The sequence below is a fragment of the Mirounga angustirostris genome, unplaced genomic scaffold, assembly GCF_029215605.1.
Source record: "Mirounga angustirostris isolate CCGP_5_RB_7025 unplaced genomic scaffold, mMirAng1.0.hap1 SCAF_14, whole genome shotgun sequence".
Lineage (NCBI taxonomy): Eukaryota > Metazoa > Chordata > Mammalia > Carnivora > Phocidae > Mirounga > Mirounga angustirostris.
Genome location: NW_026991722.1, coordinates 50,455,996 through 50,478,277, shown reverse-complemented (window position 1 = coordinate 50,478,277; position 22,282 = coordinate 50,455,996). Strand labels below are relative to the sequence as shown.

At 36.6% G+C, this 22,282-nt stretch overlaps 1 pseudogene; it reads left to right on the top strand.

The window, feature by feature from the left end:
• Window positions 1–7,909: 7,909 nt before the first annotated feature.
• LOC135362615 (tigger transposable element-derived protein 1-like) lies at window positions 7,910–9,633 on the top strand (annotated as a pseudogene).
• Window positions 9,634–22,282: the final 12,649 nt, after the last annotated feature.

Here is a 22,282-nt window from a genome sequence, read left to right as displayed (position 1 = left end):
GCTCCCAGGTATTGGAGTGGGGAAGCTGGCTGCAGAGACGGAGCCAAGGAATGGGCTCTCAGCTCAGGGTTGCCATAAACCGTGATCTGTGGCACAATCAGGCCACTGCTCTTCCAGCAGGGACCCAACAAGCAGCAGATCTAGGGAGATTCCCCTTCCTCCCCCAGGAGGAGCAGCCCAGGAGTGTACCACAGGGATCTGCTGCATTTGGAGACTCCACATGGGTCATGTGCCAGATATAGAAATGCTTGGTCACAGGCCGGGTGAGCACAGAGTGCGGCCAGAGACCAGGGACATGGGAGTGAATGACTGCTTTTCTCTGGGGACTCACTGAGGAATGGGGCCCCAAGTTCTCCACTCCTCCAGGGCAGAGATTATGAGGCCACCATTTTCTTTCCCATCCTCCAAAGCTGTATGGAAAGCTTGCAGGGAACAAAAGCTCTTGAGAGCAAACCTGAGCAGATTACTTACCCCGCCCCCAGCAAGGGCTGGGGCAATTCAGCCTCAGGCAAAGACATTTAAGAATCACTGCAACAGGCCCCTCCCCCAGAAGATCAGCAAGAACAGCCAGCCAAGACCAAGTTTACCTATCAACAAGAAAGGCAGAACTCCAGCACTAGGGGAATACAGCACATAGAATTCATGGCTTTTTCCCCCCTGATACTTTAGTCTTTCAAAGTTAATTTTTTTAATTTTCCCTTTTTTCTTTTTCTTTTTTTTTTTTTTGAATTTTTCTTTTTCCCTTTTTCAACCAACATCTTATCAATCCCTTTTTTAAAAAATCTCTTTTATTTTTCATTTTTAGGGTCATATTCTATCCCTTCATAGCAGTTAACCTTATTTTTGGTGTATATATGTAAGTTGTTCTCTCTTTAAAATTTTGGGATACAGTTTCTTCTAACAGACCAAAATATACCCTAAATCTCTACTGTATGGCTTTGTTCTAGTCTTCTGCCTGATCACATTCTTCCCCCTTTTTTTTTAATTCCTCTTATTTCTTTTTTCAACCAACTTCTTATCAATTCCTTTTATGAAATCTTTTATAATTTTCATCTCTACAGTCATATTCCATCCCTTCATGGTATTAACCCTTATTTTTGTACATATATAAGTTTTTCTTTCTTTAAAATTGTGGGAGGCACTTTCTTCTAACAGACCAAAATACGCCCGAAATCTAATGTGTGGCACTGATCTATGCACCAGCCTGACCATATTTGATCATATTCTGGTTTTTTTTTAATGTTTTTATTATTTTTTTTAAATTTTTTCTCTCTTTCCCTTTCTTTTCCACTGGTTTCAGGTCTCTTAGATTTGCTTAGTGTATACTTTTCTGGGGTCACTGTTACCCTGTTAGCATTTTGTTCTCTCATACATCTATTCTCCTCTGGACAAAATGACAAGATGGAAAAAATCACTTCAAAAAAAAGAACAAGAGGCAATACTGACTGCCAAGGACCTAATCAATACGGACATTAGTAAGATGTCAGAACTAGAGTTCAGAATGATGATTTTAAATGTACTAGCTGGGCTTGAAAAAAGCATGGAAGATACTATAGAATCCCTTTCTGGAGAAATAAAAGAACTAACATCTAACCAAGTTGAAATCAAAAAGGCTATTAATGAGGTGCAATAAAAAAATGGAGGCTCTAACTGCTAGGATAAATGAGGCAGAAGAGAGAATCAGTGATATAGAAGACCAAATGACGGAGAATAAAGAAGCTGAGAAAAAGAGAGATAAACAACTACTGGATCATGAGGGCAGATTCGAGAGATAAGCAACCATAGGACAAAACAATAGTAGAACAATTGGGATCCCAGAAGAAGAAGAAAGAGAGAGAGGGCCAGAAGGTATAATGGAGCAAATTATAGCAGAGAACTTCCCTAATTTGGGGAAGGAAACAGGCATCAAAATCTAGGAGGAACAGAGAACCCCCCACAAAATCAATAAAAATAGGTCAACACCCTGCTATCTACTAGTAAAACTTATGAGTCTCAGAGACAAAGAGAAAATTCTGAAAGCAGCTCGTGAGAAGAGATCTGTAACCTACAATGGTAGAAACATTAGATTGGCAACAAACTTATCCACAGAGACCTGGCAGGCCAGAAAGGACTGGCATGATATCTTCAGAGCACTAAATGAGAAAAATATGCAGCCAAGAATACTATATCCAGCTAAGCTGTCATTGAAAATAGAAGGAGAGATAAATAGCTTCCAGGACAAACAAAAACTAAAGGAATTTGCAAACACAAAACCAGCCCTACAAGAAATCTTGAAAGGGGTCCTCTAAGCAAAGAGAGAGCCTAAAAGCAACATAGACCAGAAAGGAACATAGACAATATACAGTAACAGTCACCTTATAGGCAATACAATGGCACTAAATTTGTATCTTTCAATAGTTACCCTGAATGTAAATGGGCTAAATGCCCCAACCAAAAGACACAGGCTATCAGACTGGATAAAAAAAGACCCCTCGAAAACTGTCTGCAAGAGACTCATTTTAGACCCAAAAACACCTCCTTATTAAAAGTGAGGGGGTGGAAATCATTTACCATGCTAATGAACATCAAAAGAAAGCTGGGGTGGCAATCCTTATATCAGACAAATTAGATTTTAAAACAAAGACTGTAAATAAGAGATGAGGAAGGACACTATATCTTACTTAAAGGGTCTATCCAACAAGAAGATCTAACAATTATAAATATCTATGCCCCTAACATGGGAGCAGCCAATTATATAAGGCAATTAATAACAAAAGCAAAGAAACATATTGACAACCATACAATAACAGTAGAGGACTTTAACACCCCCCTCACTGAAATGGACAGATCGTCTAAGCAAAAGATCAACAAGGAAATAAAGACTTTAAATGACAAACTGGACCAGATGGACTTCACAGATATATTCAGAACATTCCATCCCAAAGCAACAGAATACACATTCTTCTCTAGTGCCCATGGAACATTCTCCAGAATAGATCACATCCTCAGTCACAAATCAAGTCTCAACTGGTACCAAAAGATTGGGATCATTCCCTGCCTATTTTCAGATCACAATGCTTTGAAACTAGAACTCAATCACAAGAGGAAAGTCGGAAAGAACTCAAATCCATGGAGGCTAAAGAGCATCCTACTAAAGAATGAATGGGTCAACCAGGAAATTAAAGAAGAATTTTAAAAAATTCATGGGAACCAATGAAAATGAAAACACAACTGTTCAAAATCTTTGGGATGCAGCAAAGGCAGTCCTAAGAGGAAAGTATATAGCAATACAAGCCTTTCTCAAGAAACAAGAAAGGTCTCAAATACACAACCTAATCCTACACCTAAAGGAGCTGGAGAAAGAACAGCAAATAAAGCCTAAATCCAGCAGGATAAGAGAAATCATAAGGATCAGAGCAGAAATCAATGAAACAGAAACCAAAAGAACAGTAGAACAGATCAACGAAACTAGGAGTTGGTTCTTTGAAAGAATTAACAAGATTGATAAACCCCTGGCCAGACTTATCAAAAAGAAAAGAGAAATGACCCAAATAAATAAAATCATGAATGAAAGAGGAGAGATCACAACCAACACCAAAGAAATGCAAACAATTATAAGAACATATTATGAGCAACTCTATGCCAGCAAATTAGATAACCTGGAAGAGATGGATGCATTCCTAGAGATGTATCAACTACCAAAACTGAACCAGGAAGAAATAGAAAACCTGAACAGACCTATAACCACTAGGGATATTGGAGCAGTCATCAAAAAATTCCCAACAGACAAGAGCCCAGGGCCAGATGGCTTCCCAGGGGAATTCTACCAAACATTTCAAGAAGAATTAATACCTGTTTCAAAAAATAGAAATGGAAGGAAAACTTCCAAACTCGTTTTATGAGGCCACCATTACCTTGATCCCAAAACCAGACAAAGACCCCATCAAAAAGGAGAATTACAGACCAATATCCCTGATGAACATGGATGCAAAAATTCTCACCAAAATACTAGCCAATAGGATCCAACAGTACATTAAAAGGATTATTCACCACAACCAAGTGGGATTTATCCCTGGGCTGCAAGGTTGGTTCAACATCTGCAAATCAATCAACGTGATACAATACATTAACAAAAGAAAGAACAAGAATCATATGATCCTCTCAATAGATGCAGAAAAAGCTTTTGACAAACTACAGCATCCTTTCTTGATCAAAACTCTTCAGAGTATAGGGATAGAGGGTACATACCACAATATCATAAAAGCCATCTATGAAAAACCTACAGTGAATATCATTCTCAATGGGGAAAAACTGAGAGCTTTCCCCCTAAGGCCAAGAACACGGCAGGGATGTCCACTATCACCACTGCTATTCAACATAGTACTAGAAGTCCTAGCCACAGCAATCAGACAACAAAAACAAATAAAAAGCATCCAAACTGGCAAAGAAGAAGTCAAACTCTCACTCTTTGCAGATGATATGATACTTTATGTGGAAAACCCACAAGCCTCCACTCCAAAACTGCTAGAACTCATACAGGAATTCAGGAAAGTGGCAGGATATAAAATCAATGCACAGAAATCAGTGGCATTCCTATACACCAACAACAAGACAGAAGAAAGAGAAATTAAGGAGTCGATCCCATTTACAATTGCACCCAAAACCATAAGATACCTAGGAATAAATCTAACCAAAGAGGCAAAGGATCTGTACTCAGAAAATTATAAAATACTCATGAAAGAAATTGAGGAAGACACAAAGAAATGGAAAAACGTTCCATGCTCATGGATTGGAAGAACAAATATTGTGAAGATGTCAATGCTACCTAGAGCAATCTACACATTCAATGCAATCCCCATCAAAATACCATCCACTTTTTTCAAAGAAATGGAACAAATCATCCTAAAATTTGTATGGAACCAGAAAAGACCCCAAATAGCCAGAGGAATGTTGAAAAGAAAAGCAAAGCTGGTGGCATCACAATTCCGGACTTCAAGCTCTATTACAAAGCTGTCATCATCAAGACAGCATGGTACTGGTACAAAAACAGACACATAGATCAATGGAAAAGAATAGAGAGCCCAGAAATGGACCCTCAATTCTATGGTCAACTAATCTTCGACAAAGCAGGAAAGAATGTCCAGTTGAAAAAAGACAGTCTCTTCAACAACAGAAGAATGAAACTGGACCATTTTCTTACACCACACACAAAAATAGACTCCAAATGGTTGAAAGCCCTCAATGTGAGACAGAAGTACATCAAAATCCTAAAGGAAACACAGGTAGCCACCTTTTCGACCTCAGCCACAGCAACTTCTTCCTAGAAACACCACCAAAGGTAAGGGAAGCAAGGGCAAACATGAACTATTGGGACTTCATCAAGATAAAAAGCTTTTGCACAGCAAAGGGAAGAGTCAACAAAACCAAAAGACAACTGACAGTATGGGAGAAGGTATTTGCAAACGACATATCAGATAAAGGGCTAGTACCAAAATCTATAAAGAACTTATCAAACTCAACACCCAAAGAACAAATGATCCAATCAAGAAATAGGCAGAAGACATGAACAGACAATTTTCCAAAGAAGACATCCAAATGGCCATAGACACAAAAACAACAACATGAAAAAGTGCTCAACATCACTCAGCATCAGGGAAATCCAAATCAAAACCTCAATGAGATACCACTTAACACCAGTCAGAATGGCTAAAATTAACAAGTCAGGAAACGACAGATGTTGGCAGGGATGCAGAGAAAGGGGAACTCTCCTACACTGTTGGTGGGAATGCAAGCTGGTGTGGCGACTCTGGAAAACAGTATGGAGGTTCCTTAAAAAGTTGAAAATAGAGCTATCATACGACCCAGCAATTGCACTACTGGGTATTTACCCCAAAGATACAAATGTAGTGATCCGAAGGAGTATGTGCACCCTGATGTTTATAGCAGTAATGTCCACAATAGCCAAACAATGGAGAAAGCCAAGATGTCCATCAACAGTTGAATGGATAAAGAAGATGTGTGTGTGTGTAAACACACACACACACACACACACACACAATGGAATATTATGCAGCCATCAAAAGGAATGAAATCTTGTCATTTGCAACGATGTGGATGGAACTGGAGGGTATTTTGCTGAGTGAAATAAGTCAATCAGAGAAAGACATGTATCATATGATCTCACTGATATGAGGAATTCTTAATCTCAGGAAACAAACTGAGCATTGCTGGAGTGATGGGGGGTAGGAGGGATGGGGTGGCTGGGTGATAGACATGGGGGAGAGTATGTGCTATGGTGAGCACTGTGAATTGTGTAAGACTGTTGAATCACAGACATGTACCTCTGAAACAAATAATACAGAATATGTTAAAAAAAAGAAGCAGAAGAAGATAGCAGAAAGGGAAAAATGAAGGGGCGGAAATTGGAGGGGATACGAACCATGAGAGACTATGGACCCTGAGAAACAAACTGAGGGTTCTGGGGGAGGGATGGGTTAGCCTGGTGATGGGTATTAAAGAGGGCACATACTGAATGGAGCACCAGGTGTTATACACAAACAATGAATCATGGAACACTACATCAAAAACTAATGATGTAATGTATGGTGATTAACATAACATAATAAAAAAGAAAAAAATAAAAGATGAAACAGAAAAATAGAACTATTCCTTCCTGTGACTTCAAAAATATAACAAAATGGACCAAAGCTTGAGGGAGCCATGGATGTCAAAGGAAAACAATCTCTTTACCACAACATGAAAAGACATTCTTCAAATATAAATTTTTATATCTCCCTACTGAAAAGGCCTATGTTGCTTACAGTGAAGACAAGTATGACTATGCATACTAATAATACGACCTAACCAGCACTCACTATTTGGTTAGAATTTATAACTTGATTTGGACTTGACTAGAGATATGATTCTGTTGACTAATCCACTTCTGTCTTAAAACAAGCAGATTATGTTTGTCAGTTTTTGAATGCTATTAGGTTAATTCAATTTAGGAAAGCTAATTGGTTTAGTATGTTATTTTTAAGAGAAAAAATTATTCCAAACCTAAGATAGACTGTAGGTATTTTTGCCTTCCCACATGGCTAAGAATGAGCTGAAGTGTTTCAAGTCAGTGAAGCTCCCTCACATGGGTGGGTGCATCATGATGCCAGGCAAGATTTGAATACCTCCTGAGTTTCTGTGGCTTTGAAAATCTGATGTGAGAGCAGAATTTGTGGGTTGCCTGAGAATAAAACCGTAATTTCTTTCTCAGATCATGTTAGCAAAGAAGGAATAACTTCCTAAGTAACTAGGTAAGATGCCATGTCTCATATGGTCCAGGTCTTGAGGCCTCATTAAACTTAAAGATCATCATCACCATGCCGTGAGCTTAAACTGAGCTTTATAAAATTTTCAAGATATGTTTAAACATGCAACTGTGCAATATTCCAAGAAATGAGAGTTTAATAGGATTTATTGATTATTCTGTTACTTTCAGAAATTCATATGCTAATTATAGTCACTGATGCCTCAATAACTAATTTATATCTAAGCTGTATGAACATCATCTCTTTTCCCAATAACTACATACTGGCATATCTCATTGTATTTTCTTTTATCTTTCACAGATACTGTGTTTTTTACAAATTGGAGGTCTGTGGTTAACTCTGCATTGGCAAGTCTGTCAGCACCATTTTTCCAAAAGCATTTGCTCACTTTGTGTCTCTTTGTCACATTTGGCAATTCTCACAATATTAATAACTTTATCATTATTACTATATTTGTTATGGTCATCTGTGATCAGTGATCTCTTGGAGCACCACAAACCATGCCCATATAAGACCACAAACTTAATGGATAAATGTTGTGTGTGTTCTAACCGCTCCACCAACCAGCCATTCCCCCATCTCTTTCTCTCTCTCCAGGCTTCCCTAAAATGACCTCTAAGTGTTCAAGTGAAAGAAAGAGCTACATTTCTCTCAGTTTAAATGAAAAACTAGAAATGATTAAGCTTAGAGAGGAAGGCATGTCAAAGACCAGCTGAAAACTAGGCCTCTTGTGTCAAACTGTTAGCCATTTTGTGAATACAAAGGAAAAGTTCTTCAAGAAAATTAAAAATGCTACTTCAGTGAAAACACCAATAATATAAAAGCAAAACAGCCTTATTGCTGATACGGAGAAAGTCTGAGTGGTCTGGATAGAAGATCAAACCAGTCAGAACATTCTCTTAAGCCAAAGCCTAATCCAGAGCAAGGCCCTAACTCTCTTCAATTCTATGAAGGCTGAGGGAGGTGAGGAAGCTGCAGGAAAAAAGTCTGAAGCTAGCAGAATGTGGTTCATGAGGCTTAATGGAAGAAGCCGTCTCCATAACATCAAAGTGCAAGATGAAGCAGCAAGTGTTAATGGAGAAGCTGCAGCAAGTTATCCAGATTTAGTTAAGATCATTAATGGGGGTGGCTACACTAAACAATATATTTTTAATGTAGACAAAATGGCCTTCTATTGGAAGAAGATGCCAGCTAGGACTTTCACAGCTGGAGAGGAGAATGCCTGGCTTCAAAGCTTCAATGGACAGGCTGACTCTCTTGTTAGAGGCTAATGCAGCTGGTGACTTTAAGTTGAAACCAATGCTCATTTACCATTCCAAAAATCCTAGAGCCCTTAAAAATTATGCTACATCTACTCTACCTATGCTCTATAAATGGAACAACAAAGTCTGGATGACAGCATGGGTTACTGAATATGTTAAGACCACTGTTGAGACCTACTGTTCAGAAAAGATTTCTTTCAAAATAGTACTTCTCAGTGACAATGTACTTACCTGGTCACCCAACAGCTTTGATGGTGATGTACAAGGAAATGAATGAAGTTTTCACACCTACTGGCAAAACATTCATTCTGCAGCCCATGAATCAAGGAGTAATTTCGACTTTCAGGTCTTAAGACTTAAAAAATATATTTCATAAGACTAAAACTGCTATAGATAGAGATTCATCTAAGGGATCTGGGCAAAGTTAATTAAAAACCTTCTGGAAAGGATTCACCATACTAGATGCCATTAAGAACATTCATGAACCATTAGAAGAGGTCAAAGTACTATTAACCCTTAACAGGAATTTGGAAGAAGTTGATTCCAACCTTCATGGATGACTTTGAGGGGTTCAAGACTTCAGTGGAGGAAGTAACTGCAGATGTGGTGGGAACAGCAAGAGAACTAGAATTAGAAGTGAAACCTGAAGACATGACTGAATTGCTGCAATCTCATGATGAAACTTAAATGTTTGAGAGGTTGCTTGTTATCTATGAGCAAAGAAAGTGGTTTCTTGACATGTAATCTACTCCTGGTGAAGACTGTTGAAATGACAACATCAGATTTAGAATACTATATGAACTTAGTTGGGAAAGCATTGGCAGGGTTTGAGAAAATTGACTCCAATTTTGAAAGAAGTCCTACTGTGGGCAAAATGCTATCAAACAGCATCGCATGCTACAGAAAAATTGTTTGTGAAAGGAAGAGTCAACCAATGTGGCAAACTTCATTGTTGTCTTATTTTTGATATTTCCACCACCACCCCAACCTTCAGCAGTACCATCTTGATCAGTGAGTAGCCATCAACATGGAGGCAAGATCCCCCACCAGCAAAAAGGTTGACTTGCTGAAAGTTCAGATTATAGTTAGCATTTTTTAGCAATAAAGTGTTTTTTTAAGATTTTATTTATTTATTTGACAGAGAGAGAGACAGTGAGAGAGGGAACACAAGCAGGGAGGTCAGGCTGAGCAGGGATCCTGATGCAGGGCTCGATCCCAGGTTGCTGGGATCATGACCTGAGCTGAAGGCAAGACGCTCAACAACTGAGCCACCCAGGCTCCCCAATAAAGTGTTTTTTAATGAAGGTGTCTATATTGGGTTTTTTTTTTTTTTTTGACATAAAGCTATTGCACACTGAATAGGCTACAATATGGTGTAAACATAATTTTATATCCACTGGGAAACCAAAAAAATATTTGACTTGCTTTATTGTGGTGGTCTGGAACAGAACCAGCAGTATCTCCAAGGTATGCCTGTATTATGTTCCATATTTTAACATTGGCAATACTGTTACAACAAAGGAGATAAATCACAACCCAAAATTTTTTGTCTTATAGTATATTTTATTCTGCAAATTTTAAGGGGCAATAAAAGTATATTTTCTCTTTTTTGACATATCCACTTTCAAATCAGTAACAGTGTTCAGATATTTCATTCTCTATAGTAATAATCTCACCTCAGTCTATGATGATTTTTATTTCTGGTTATTTGAGAAGTAGGATGTTGTATAATATTGCTTAGAAAATGAATCTTTTGTATTTAAAGAGAGAGATGTATCAGGATTAGGCTGCTGAAATAGAAGGTATTAAGCTGGTGAATATTTACAAGTCTCTAGGTCATTAGAGAGGAACAAACAGTTTAAGGACATGAAGACTGAAAAATATTTACTTTCTTGTGACTCTGTGTGAGGTAAGCAAGGAATGAAGTTGGAAAAAGCAATGGAGCTGAGAATTCAGCTTACAATAAACCAGAGGCCTAATTCTTGGTTATTCTAGTAACAGTACTACCTCCTCACAATAAGGATTTGATGATGAGAAAAGACTTAAACAAATGAACTAACTATGAATCCAAGGTAGAGCAATATGTTATCTAGGATGAAGTTGCTGACCATGTCCCTTTTCTGTGTAGCTTCCAAGCTAAGAATGGTTTTTATATTTTTTAAAGCATTGTAAAAACAAAACAAAAAAGAAGAGGAAGAGGACGAGGAAACCATATCTAGCCCACAAGACCTAAAATACTCACTTTTTAGCCCTTTACAGAAAGAGATTAGAGACACCTAGTCTACATCACTCTACCTTGAAGGAGGCTTGCAGGGAGGTTTAGGAGAGGTATGCATGATAAGTGAAGGATAGTAACAAAAGAAGCATGAGCTTACATTTTGCACCAAGGAGTTAAATTGCATCTTTGTGCTTGCAAATGACTTATATATTGCAAACCTATTGTATTTCTGGCTGAATCTGGCTGTAGTCAATCTAAATAATTATTTAAATAATTATTTGTAGATTCAGGTTGCTTGGGCATAATAGTCTGGTAGATAATGTGGATCCTTCTTCTTCTTCTTCTTCTTCTTCTTCTTCTTCTTCTTCTTCTTCTTCTTCTTCTTCTTCTTCTTCTTCTTCTTCTTCTTCCTTCTTCTTCTTCTTCTTCTTTTCTTCTTCTTCTTCCTTCTTCCTTCTTCCTTCTTTCTTCCCCTTCTCCTTCTTCTCCTTCTCCTTCTCCTTCTCCTTCTCCTTCTCCTTCTCCTTCTCCTTCTCCTTCTCCTTCTCCTTCTCCTTCTCCTTCTTCTTCTTCTTCTTCTTCTTCTTTTCTTCTTCTTCATGAGGATGCAGACAGGTCCCTCAAGATAATGTGGATTATTCTTTTAACTTATGTCCTCACCTTTTTTCTTTGGAAAAGCCTAGAATCCAATAAACCACAATGCTCAGACCCCCTTGCAGCTAAGGTTCTAGATGTAAATTAGGTTTCATTACTTGGATACCCTCAAGTGAGATTTGGAAAATAGAAACTATTGTTACTGGCAAAACAGGTCATGGTGACATGAAGGGTAAGACAGTTCTGGTGACCAGAATAACTGCCTTAGTGTCCAGTCATTAGTTTTGCAAGTGTGAAAGCAGCTGAGAGAGCAGTAATTGTAGAGGCAAGTGGCTCACACAGTTCTGTTTGGTTTACAACTGTGATGATCTACTCTTATAAATCCTTTCATACACTTAATTCCTTTTATTGATTCCCTTTCTACATAAAATCAGAGTGATACATTTTTCTTGCACTAAAACCTGATTGCAATAGTGAGTCAGCTACCATCTAACTACTTTCCTCTTCACTAATTTCAATGATGAGAACGACAAAACCATGCTTTTCTTCCTCTTCTCTGTTGATTTATTTGTGGTTGGAGACCCTGGGTTTTTGGGGGTTTTTTGTCTTTTTTGTTTTTGTTTGTTTGTTTGTTTTTTGGTTTGTTCATTTGTTTTTTATTTTTTTTAATTTTTTAAATTTTATTATGTTATGTTAGTCACCATACAATACATCATTAGTTTTTGATGTGGTGATCCACGATCCATTGTTTTCATATAACACCCAGTGCTCCATGCAGTATGTGCCCTCCTTAATACCTATCACTGGGCTAACCCATTCCCCCTCCCCCTTCCCCTCTAAAACCCTATTCACGTCTCAGAGTCCATAGTCTCTCATGGTTCATCTCTCCCTCTGATTTCTGCCCCCTTCATATTTCCCTTCCTTCTCCTAATGTCCTCCATGCTATTCCTTATGTTCCACAAAAAAGTGAAACCATATGATAATTGACTTTCTCTGCTTGATTTATTTCACTCAGCATAATGTCCTCCAGTCCCATCCATGTTGATGTAAAAGTTGGGTATTCATCCTTTCTGATGGCTGAGTAATATTCCATTGTATATATGGACCACATCTTCTTTATCCATTCATCTGTTGAAGAGCATCTCGGCTCTTTCCACAGTTTGGCTATTGCGGACATTGCTGCTATGAACATTGGGGTGCATATGGCCCTTCTTTTCATTACATCTGTGTCTTTGGGGTAAATACCCAGGAGTCCAATTTCTGGGTCATAGGGTAGTTCTATTTTTAAATTTTTGAGGCACCTCCACACTGTTTTCCAAAGTGGCTATACCAACTTGCATTCCCACCAACAGTGTAAGAGGGTTCCCCTTTCTCCACAACCTCTCCAACACTTGTTTTTTCTTTCCCTGTCCATTTTTGCCATTCTAACTGGTGTAAGGTGGTATCTCAATGTGGTTTTGATTTGAATTTCCCTGATGGCTAGTGATGATGAACATTTTTTCATGTGTCTATTAGCCATTTGTATGTCTTCTTCAGAGAAGTGTCTTTTCATGTCTTCTGCCCATTTTTTGACTTGATTATTTGTTTTTTGGGTGTCGAGTTTGAGAAGTTCTTTATAGATCTTGGATACCAGCCCTTTATCTGTAGTGTCATTTGCAAATATCTTCTCCCATTCTGTTGGTTGCCTCTGGTTTTTTAAGGTTATATCACCAGAACAAAGTATAACTGTTTCATGCTGGTCAGTAATACTTATAAGCCTCCCCTTGTGGCAAATAATTATAGGTATCATTTCAAGTCCATAATATAACTCCAGTACAAGTAGGTTCCTAAATTTCTTACAAACACTCTGTACATGCAAAGAACATTGATGTGCACAATTCAATAAATTGCAATCTTAACAAAATGTAGACCAGAAAAAAATGACAGACATAGGTCAAGAACACATTAGAACAAAGAATGAGGCAGTGTACCCTAACCTCAAGTAGAAAACATAGGGAATGTTTAGCAAATGTCTCCATAAAAAAAGCTGAATCACAGTATCAGCAGATAGTCCCTGGTGAGACTCAGTGAGGAAGACGGCAACAGTAAGAACCAACAAACATGCTCTTTGGAAAGCTAAGAGACAAGAGGAACAGAATAAATCTCTTACCAACTATCAGCTGTTGTCAAAAACAACGATTTAAACAGCCAACATCAAAACAGCTATGCGTGATTCTTTGTTGCTACATTCATACACTTTGGAAAATTTTTTCCCTGGTAGATAATAATATTTAGTAATTTGTAAGATACAAGTATGCTCTACAAATAGTTTAAACTATTTCTAGTAGAATATATAAACCCGTATGTCTCCATTCAGTCTCTTCCCGTTATTCTCTATAAGAGGTTTAGGACCAAGATATGTAAGAGAAAGATGGTTAATTTGACAATGACTTACTTTAGACTAAACCATAGTAAGATAACTCTGAATTCAGTGGACAGAGTATTAAAATTTGCATTATGCTATATGGCCATGTGGAACAACAAATATTAGCCCCAATTACCCGAGGGTGGGAGGGAGTGAGGGAATTTTATCCTTATCCATCCAGATTTGGGAGTTGAAAAAGAAAACCCAATGGAAAGGTGACAACCTCCAAACACCATAAACCTGTAACAAATCTCTTCTCTCTCTCTCTCTTTTTTTTTTTATTTTTAAGTAATCTCTACAACTAACATAGGGTTCAAACTCACAACCCTGAGATCAAGAGTAGCATGCTCCACTGACTGACTGACCTAGCCAGGCATCATTGTGTCAGATTAGTTCTTACCAATAAAGTAGTTTATCCTATTCTCCAAAACCAGATCAACACTCCTATGCCACATTTAACTTTTCTTACTTCTGTCACTAACATAATTCATTTATTTTTTCATATATTCATTCAATAAATATTTATTAAACACCTACCTTATACCAGGAACTATGCCAGAAGATGGGAATATAGTGGAAAAGAGAGTAAGAAACACAGGGTGTCACTGTTCTAATGCCTGACTAACAGACCTTGACTCACTATTGATGAAAAAGATATAAACCAACCCCACCATCCCCCCTAACCCCCCAAAAATAACCTTTTCCCAATGACTGAACTTTTGCCAATGTGGTAGTAATTCCAGATAGCTACTAGGTTTATGGAAATTGCCTAAGAATACAATCAGTAGCTAATTAATGTTATGATATTAGAAACAATGTACTATTATCACTTTAAAATAAGTAAAACATTTTTCATTTATACTGCATTTTCTATTGCCTTGTTTATAAATACAAAATATGTACCAATTATGAAACTTGACATCCATCTCCCCACTACATGGAATTTTAAGAAGAGCATTATTTTCCTATTTACTTCATTAGTACCTCTCATCATCATGACTTGGAGACTACGGTTCCTAAAAAAAAGAAGCTGGCAAGAAAATGGTATGTTCAGTAAGAACACATTATATCTTAGTCAATATGTCCCACAATCAAAATGTGGGAGGTTAGATATTTCCACATCTTAGGTGAACGTAGTAAGTCAAAGCATGCTAATGCTTCTGCAAAGACAACTAGAAAAATCTAATAAACTAAAATTCCAAAGAGAGAACATTTCTTAGATGAGCTTACAATCATCTATGGGCCTTTACCAATGCTGAGAATGGGCTGAGGATCAGGCTTAGCCCAAGCAAAATGTCTCTGCTGGAGGTAAAAGAAAAGCATCAAGACTTTAGTGACCATGCTGAGTTGGAATAATAAGTTCCAACCTTGAGAGGCCTCAAATGCACTGTTTCTCCCAAAATACATCTGTTGAATTTTAGAGCTATGTTTGAGGCCAAAGAGTTAGGAATGAAACTTCTAAAGATAATAGTAAATTTCTTACAGTCTCACAGTACAGATGAAACAAAGATGTGTTGAGAAAAGCCTCAACAAAGGCCAGTCTCCCCCTCAAGGCTTTTGCCACATTTTGAAGTGGCAAGGGGCTGGATTCTGGAGTTTTGGCCTGGGAAAATCAGAAAGACAAAACTAAACCTCTTAAACAGTTGAATAATGTAAATATAAATACTTTAAAGACAATCAAAAGCTGAGGAACTTCTGTGAAGAACAGGAGATAAACGGAAGTAAACTGAACTTTACTAAAACTGTAACCCCTCTTAACTCCAGTTCAATCCTTGATGGGCTTGAAGTGATTAATCCTAAATCCTAAATGCCTAGCAGAGGAAAGTGAGACACCTCTCTGGTGGATAATAAGGTCATCTTGAGCCTTCATAATTCTTTTACACACAATGTCTGTGCTATGATAAAAAATGATTAAATATGTGAATAAGCAAGAAAATATGACCAACCATGAAAAGAAAAATAGACAACAGTAGTAGATCCAATGATAATCCAGACCAACAACTTTAAAATAACTGATTGGTATATATTTTTCTAAATAGAGGGCCTCAACTTCCAGTTTCCAAATCATGTAAGAAGTTTGGAGGTCATTACTCCCATTCACACAAGGAGATAAGCCAAATGAACTGATAATCAACAACTCTTCTTAGATACATCAGATAATTGAAATCACAGGGCAAACTACTGCCCAATAATTGGAGAGGCAGACAGATACAGATCATCACATGTTACTGGAGCAGAAACCAAGGGCAGAAATGACCATAGGAACCAGTACTGGGGTAGGAAAACCTAAATTATAATTAAAAAGTTGCTGGAGAATTAGTGTGAACAAGTCTGAGAGTTAAAAACTCCAGGGAGACCCAGTCTTAGTGAGGCCCCACACTGAGTTCTGTCTCCAGAAGTCCTACCAGCTTCTCACAAGCAGAGTGGAGAATAATATCAACATGTTTCTAGTAAGGGAAAGGGACATGCAGCCCTTTGAAATAATCTCAGAAGATTCCTCTCAATAAGGCTTTCCCTCAGAGTAAACTATTTCACCGGAACCTTTTGACTGGGGTTTTACCAAAGCCTGACCAACCTGAGAGAAGGTAAACATCCAACTTCAGCTTACACTATCCTTCTATTTAGGGAAAAGATACTCCCTAAAGGACGGAGACCTAATCAATGGACTACAGAATGTTTTCCCTCCTCCCACACCATACCACCACCTTTCTACCACCACCTATAAAATAACAGGATATACAACTAAAGAACTGCACATATTGGACCTTAAAAAATAAGTCTTTAGGGAAACCCTAAGACTGCAAGGCAGATCAAAAAAAGGACATCAGAGGAAATTTTAGCCTCTAAAAACTATAGCTAGAAGAAACAATAAACACAGCCTAAGACCTAGCCAGATAAACATAAAACCTCAGACTAAAGGCCAAATACTACAGTTCCTTTTACAGAGTACTTCATGATGAGCTTTAAAGAAAAAAAATTTTTAAATAATGAAAGACAAAAAGACACTTTGAAGAGATAGAACAAGAACAAAAAGCAGACTCACATGTAGCACAGATGTTGAAATTAAAAGAAAATGCTTGAATCAAAGAAAAGGCTAGAAATCAAAAACACTATAACAGATTTGAAGAATGCCTCATCATAGACTGAACACAGCTGAAGAGAGAAAACAATGAACTTGAAGTGTCAATAGAAAGTTCCAAAATAGAAATGCAAAGACAAAAAAGAATAAAAAAGATAGAATAAAATATCCAAGAACTATGGAACAATTACAAAATCTGTAACATATGCATAATGAAAACACCAGAAGAAAATGAAAGAGAAAAAGGAACAGAAGAAATATTTGAAGTAATGATGACTGAAAATTTGACAAAATTAATGATAGATGCCCAACCACAGATCTAGGAAACTTAGAGGACACCAAGCATAGTAAATACTCCAAATTCTACACCTAGGCATGTCATTTGCAAAGTGGGGGAAAAAAAAGATAAAGAGAATATCTTGACAGAAGCCAGAGAAGGGGAAAAAATATGTTAGCCAAAAATGAGAATAGAAATCAATGAAACGAAAACAGGAAATCAATGGGGAAAAATCAACAAAACCAAAAGCTGGTTCTTTGGGGGAAAAAAATCAGTAAATTCTATCAGCATCTAACAAGGCTAACAAAGAAAAAAGAAAACATAAATTAGTAATATCAGAATTGAAAGAGGGGACATCACTACACATCCCATGGGCATTAAAAGGATAATAAGGGGTGCCTGGATGGCTTAGTTGGTTAAGTCACCAACTCTTGATTTCAGCTCAGGTCCTGATCTCAGGGTCATGAGATCAAGCCCTACGTCTGGCTCCATGCTCAGCAGGGAGTCTGCTTCCCTCTCCCTCTGCTCCTCCCCCTGTGCTCACACTATCTCTTTCAAATAAATAAATAAATAAACCCCTTTTTAAAGGATAATAAAAAACACCATGAACAACTCAATGCTACATATTTAGTGAGATGGACCAATTTATAAAAAAACATAATCTGACAAAACTCTACACGAGAAGAAATAGACAGTCCAAACAGGCATATTTCTGTTAGATAAGTTGAATAAATAATTCATAATCTTCCAAAGCAAATGCATCATGTCTAGATGAGTTCACTGGTGCTTTCTATCAAATAATGTAAAAATAAATTATAACAGTTTTCTACAATCCTTATCAGATTTAGAAACAGAGGGGTGAATATTTCTTAAACCATTGAAAGAGACCAGCATTACCTTAATACCAAAACCAGACAAAAAACATTACCAAAAAAAAAGCAGACACCAATATCTCTGATGAACATAGATGCAAAAATCCTCAACAAAATACCTGCAAATCAAATCAAACAATGTATAAATAGAATTGTACACTACAACTAAGTGGGATTTATCCCAGGTATTCAAGTCTGGTTCAACATTCAAAAATTAAGTAATGTAATACATCACATCAAAAGGCTAAAGAAGAAAAATCACATTGATGTATCAATAGATCATTTGACAAAATCCAACACCCATTCATGGTAAAAAAAAAAAAAAAAAAAAAGGAAAAAAATACACAACTCTCAGTAAACTAGGAATAGAAAGAACTTCCTCAACTTGATAAAAAAAATCTGTAAAACATATTTGACTAACATCATACTTAATAGTGAGAGACTCAAATCTTTACCACTGACATCAGAAACAAGGCAAGGATGTCCCCTGTCACAGCTCCTTTCAATGATGTACTGGAAGTACTAGTTAATGTAATAAGACAAGAAAAGGAAATAAAAGATATATAGATTGGGAAAGAAGAAATAAAATGGTCTTTCTCAGATGACATGATCATCATGTAGAATAGTCAAAAGAATCAGCCAAAAACCTCCAGGAACTAATAAATGATTATAGTATTGTTGCAAGAGACAAGATTAATATACAAGAGCCAGTCACTTTCCTATACACCAGCAAGGAATAAGAATTTGAAATTAATAATAAAACATTATTTACATTAGCACCCCCCAAAATGAAATACTTAGGTATAAACCTAACAAGCTATGTGTAAGATATATATGAGGAAAATTATAAAACTCTAATGAAAGAATTCAAAGAAGAACTAAGGAAATGTAAGGATATCCCATGTTTACAGATAGGAAGACTCAATATTGTCAAGATGCCAGTTCTTCCAACATAATCTATAGATCAATGTATTTCAAATCTTAGTACCAGTGAGTTATTTTGTAGACATTGACAAAATAATTCTGAAGTCTATATGGAAAGACCAGAAAGAAAACACACACACACACACACTCAGAATAGCCAAGACAATACTAAAAGAGAAAAACAAAGTTAGAAGACTGACACTACCCACCTTCAAGATTTACGATAAATTTATTGTTATCAAGATTGTTATTTAAAAAAAAAAAAAACTGTTATCCAGTATGGCATTAGTGAAAAAAATCAACAACAAAAAAATCAATGGAACAGAACAGAGAGCCCAGAAATAGACTCACATAAATATAGTCAAATAATTTTTGACAAAGGAGCAAAGGCAATACAGTGGAAAAAGACAGTTTTCATAACAAATGGTACTGGAACAAATGGACATCCACATGCAAAAAAAAAAAATGTATCTAGACACAGACATTAACACACTTCACAAAAATTAACTCAAAATGGGTCACAGACCTAAATATAAAATGCAAAGCTATAAAACTCCAAGAAGACAACATAGGAGAAATCTAGATGATCTTGGATTTAGTAATGACTTTTTAGAAAACCCCAAAGGCACAATCCATGAAAGAAACAATTGATAAGCTGGACTTCATTTAAAATAAAAGTTCCTGTTCTGCAAAAGTCACTGTCAAAAGAATGAAAAGACAAGAAACAGACTAGGGAAAAATATTTGCAAAAGACATATCTGATAAAGGACTGTTATTCAAAATATATAAAGAATTCTTAAAACAACAATAAGAAAACAAAATGATTACTAAAAATGGGCCAAAGACCTTAACAGACACCTCACTATAGAAGATATATAGATGGCAAATAAACACATAAAAAGATGCACCACATCATATATCATCCAGAAAATACAAATTAAAATGAAATACCACTACACACTTATTACGGTGGCCAAGATCTAGAATACTGACAACACCAAATGCTAGCAAGAATGTGGAACAACAAAAACTTTCAGGGCGCCTGGGTGGCTCAGTTGGTTAAGCGACTGCCTTCAGCTCAGGTCATGATCCTGGAGTCCCAGGATCGAGTCCCCACATCAGGCTCCCCACTCTGTAGGGAGTCTGCTCCTCCTTCTGACCCTCCCCCCTCTCATGTGCTCTCTCTCTCTCTCTCTCAAATAAATAAATAAAAATCTTTAAAATAATAAAAAATAAAAAATAAAAACTTTCATTCATTGCTGACAGGAATGCAAAATGGTAGAGCTACTTTGGAAGACAGCTGGGGAAATTCCTTATAAAACTAAACATACTCAATACGATCTAGCAATTGCACTCCTTGTTATGTACCCAAAGGAGCTGGAAACTTTTATCTACACAAAAACCTGCACAGAAATGTTTACAGCAGTTTTATTCATAACTGCCAAAACTTACAAGCAAACAAGATGTCCTTCATTAGGTGAATGAATAAACTATGGTACATCCAGACAATGGAATATTATTAGAATTATTAAGAATATTAATATTAATTATTAAAATTATTAAGAATATTATTAACTAAAATGACATGAGCTACCAAGCCATGAAAAGGCATAAAGGAACCTTATCTGAAAAGGTCACATACTATATGATGTGAATTATATGACATTCCAGAAAATGCAAGACACTAAAAAGATCAGTGATTGTTAGGGGTAAAAGGGAATAAAGAGATGAAGAAGCAGAACACAGGGAATTTTTAGTGCAGTAAAACTGCTCTGTATGGTGATATCACAGTGGACACATGTCATTATAAATTTGTACAAATCCATACAACACCAAGAGTGAACTCTAATGTAAACTAGGGACACTTTGTGATATTGACAAGTTAATGTAGGTTCATTAATTATAACAAATGTACTTCTCTGGTAGGGGGTGCTGATAATGAGGAGGCTATGTATGTACAAGGGAAGGAGTCAAATGGGAACTCTCTGTACTTTTCCCTCAATTTTGCTGTGAACTTATTTGCTTTAAAAAATATCTAGGGGCACCTGGGTGGCTCGTTGTTAAGCATCTGCCTTTGGCTCAGGTCATGATCCCAGAGTCCTGGGATTGAGCCCCGCATTGGGGTCCCTGTTTGGCAGGAAGCCTGCTTCTCCCTCTCCCACTGCCCCTGCTTGTGTTCTTCTCTCGCTGTGTCTCTGTCAAATAAATAAAATCTTTTAAAAAATAAAAAATAATATCTAGTAAAAAGAAATAAAAACTTACATATAGAAAAGCAACAATAAAAATAACATGGCACTTCTGTTCAGAAACCATAAAAGCAAGAAGTAAGTGAAGTGAAATATTTAAGCATTGAAAGAAAAAGCCAGCAGCCCAGAATTCTGTATTCAGTGAAATTATCCTGCAAAAGTAAAGGAGATAAAGGAGTTTCTCAGACAAACAAAAATGGAAGGAATATGTCACTAATGGACCTGCCTTCCAAGAAATGCTAAATTTTTCAGAAAGAAGGCAAAGGATACAGATCAGAAACTTGAATGCACATAAAGAAATGAGGAGTGTTAGAAAAGGAATAAATAAAATAAACTAAAATATTTTCTTTTTCCTATTCTTAATTGATTTACCAGATAAGAGCTTGTTCCAAATAATAATAGCAACAATGTATTCAGTGATTATACTTTATGGATAAGTGAAATGAATGAGAATGATAGAAGAGACTAGAGGGAGGAATTGGGAATGCTCTTTTATAAAGCACTTGTACTACCCATGAAATGGTATAGTGTTATTTAAAAGAAGACTTTGATTAGTACAAATGTATACTGTAAATTCAAGGACAACCACTTAAATTTTTTTAAAAGAGTGAGGAAGATAGAAAGAAGGATAATTTATATGCTGAAAGAGGGGAAGAAAACAGAATAGAACCACTTGAGTTCAATTAAAACTATAGAAGTCAGAAAAATAATGGAACGCAAAAGAAACAAAGAAAAGGGCAATGAATAGAAAGCACTAACAAATATGATAGATATCAAAACAACCAAATAATCACTTTAAATGTCTATCATTTAGAACATCAATTAAAAGATAGACTATTAGATTGAATTTAAAAATACAACCAAATTCTTTGTTGTCTATAAGAAACCCAGTTTAAGTGTAAAGACACATAGATTAAAAGTAAAGGGGTGGCGAAAATATACCATAATATACCTAATTGAAAGAAAACTGAAGTAGCTATATTAATTTTAGGAAAAGCAGAAATCACAGCAAGGGAAAATATAAGGGGTAAGGAGGGACATTACATAATGATAAAGGGATCAATTCTCCAAGAAGACATAACAATCCTTAACATTTATGCAACTA